The 2,560-nt window shown below is 35.0% G+C and overlaps 1 non-coding gene across 1 annotated transcript; it reads right to left on the bottom strand.

The window, feature by feature from the left end:
• Nucleotides 1-1,911: 1,911 nt before the first annotated feature.
• Nucleotides 1,912-2,018, bottom strand: LOC121205864 (small nucleolar RNA R71). The gene has a single exon (XR_005900937.1). It is a non-coding gene; the product is annotated as a small nucleolar RNA R71 (small nucleolar RNA).
• Nucleotides 2,019-2,560: the final 542 nt, after the last annotated feature.

Here is a 2,560-nt window from a genome sequence, read left to right as displayed (position 1 = left end):
TATGGGTAAGGGGTGTTACAGATCATTCAAATCATCTCATTCATTCCTCATTCATTTCACAACATTTCTCTCCTCTCTCATTCTTTTTCTTTTATTTTTCCTTTTTAATTCCCTTGCTCTTGTGCCGATCTCTTTCCTTGGAAAAGGGGTGTTCTTCAAACATTTTGGAGCAGAAATTGAGTGTTCATCGAAGCCTTGATCGGCGAGGACAACAAGAAGTAAGAACAGAGCAACCCAGTCAAGCCTTAGAAAACCACTGGATTTGATTCTTGTTCCCTATCTCTTTAATTTTTGTTTTTATTAGGATGAACATATCTATGACTATTCAAGTTGTTGGAATGGTTAATTTAATTAGCTTATCTTGAATTTAATTCGTGTTGGGTTGATTGCATTTCGTCTTCTTAAATTGTTAAAATTGTGTTTATGTTGTTATAGGCCTGGGTAAAACGCTTGATTAAGTAAAATCATGCCTAAGTTATTCTTGGGTTACGACAGTGAGGTAACTAATGAATTAATTATTTAAACGGATTGAAATTGTAATTAATTGACTCAGTACTTGATCAGTGCATGTTTATTCTTCTAAGGTAACTGAAGGTTAAATTAGCAATGTATCTGGCAATATTATTATCTTGCATAACTTGAAAGATTATTGTGATTAAACTGTTTCAAGGTAGGGATACCTTGTTACCTCACATAGTCTTTTATATGCTTGTTAGATTTAATTAATCGTTTGAATTGACATAGGGATATGCAAGATATTAGTTCAATTTAATGAGTATGTATGGGAAATAACATGTTTGCTCGTTAGAATCTGTTTAGTCGGTTGAATTGACATAGGGTTATGTCAAGAGATGAATGGATTTTGGTATGTAAGTATGTTCATAAGTTAGAAAATTACCGAGTTGCTGTGATTTTATTTGTAGCAATATAATCATAAGTTTAATAATTCTAAGATGAGAAGTGTAACTAATCCAACACAATTATATCATCTTGGTTAAATCTTACTTTGAAATCGTGCATTAGAACTTTCTTTTACTTCATTTTTATTTATTTTAATTTTCTTAAGTTTTTAATCACCCTCTTTAAAAAATATATATTTCTTCACCAAAGTGTTTTAAATTGCATTCATAAATAATCCTTGTAACAGTCCCTGTGGGTACGATAACTCGTCATTTACTTGTCACTTTATTACTTGTTGTGATTGTGTACAGTTTCACATTTTCGTCGTTCTAAGTTTTGGTGCCGTTTCCGGGGACTGTTTTAAAAAGTCATTATTTGTGAATTTGTTAGTTTGCATTTTGGTATATTTTTTTTTCTATTTAATTTTTAACTTAATTAAATTTTCTGTGATAATTTCAAGTGTTTATGAGGATTGACCGAATTATTTACCTACTCCCTGTAGATCTTAAGATAGCAAGAACTTTTTGACAGTGAAGAAGACAAGCAAATCAGAGGAGGACCGAAGAGATGAACTTAGAAAATCAGATCCAATGAAATGGAGCAAATCCTGCTCAAAATCCTATCCTTATTGCTGATGATAGGGATGGAGCTTTACGACAGTATGTCGTGCCAGTATTTAATGATCTTAATCCATGTATTAGAAGACCCAAAATTAAGGCACAACAGTTCGAGCTGAAGCCAATCATGTTCCAGAGGCTTCAGACAGTGGGCTAATTCAGTGGAATTTCTACCGAAAATCCTCACCTACACTTAAGACTATTTATAGAGGTGAATGATTCTTTCAAGTTAGCTAGAGTACCCGAAGATGCATTACGATTGAAGCTGTACCCATGTTCACTGAGGGATAGAGCTCGAGCTTGGTTGAACTTATTGCCACCGATCTCAATTTCCACATGGCAAGAGTTAGCAGAAAGATTCCTTATGAAGTATTTCCTACCTAGCAAGAATGCTAAGTTGAGGAACGAGATCACTGCCTTCCAACAAATGGATGATGAGTCCTTGTACAAGGCATGGGAAAGGTACAAAAAGTTATTACGAAAGTGCCCTCATCATAGAATCCCACATTGCATCCAACTTGAGACATTTTATAATAGTCTCAATGCTCACACAAGAATGTTCACATGAGAGGATTGCCAGCAACAATTACTAATGGCCAACCAACCGAGCAGCGTTAAGAAGACGAGTTGTTGGAATACATGAAGTAGATGCTCTTACTTCACTCGTATCTCAGGCATTATCAATATCCTTAATGTTTAAAAATCTTACTACGAATGGATCTAACAGTTTTACAGTACAGTCACCAAATCAATTTAAAAATATAACCTATATTTATTGTGGGGAAGGACATTTGTTCGAAGAATGTCCATCAAACCCAGAATCCATGTACTACATAGGTAACTAGAACCAAAACCGTGGAAGGTAAGGACTGCAATCCAATTTTTATAACCCATCATGGCGGAACCACCTCAATTTTTCTTGGAGTAACCAAGGGGCTGGAACCAGTAACACTTACGCCCAACCTAGACCAACCCAGCTGCTTAGTTTTCCCTAACAAGTTCAAAAACCAACCCGACCTGAACCATCCAATGGCTTAGAAAAT

Source organism: Gossypium hirsutum, chromosome A08 (genome assembly GCF_007990345.1).
Source record: "Gossypium hirsutum isolate 1008001.06 chromosome A08, Gossypium_hirsutum_v2.1, whole genome shotgun sequence".
In the NCBI taxonomy this organism is placed as follows: Eukaryota; Viridiplantae; Streptophyta; class Magnoliopsida; order Malvales; family Malvaceae; genus Gossypium; species Gossypium hirsutum.
The sequence above is the reverse complement of the archived record's forward strand: the minus strand, read 5'-3'. Positions and strand labels throughout refer to the sequence as shown.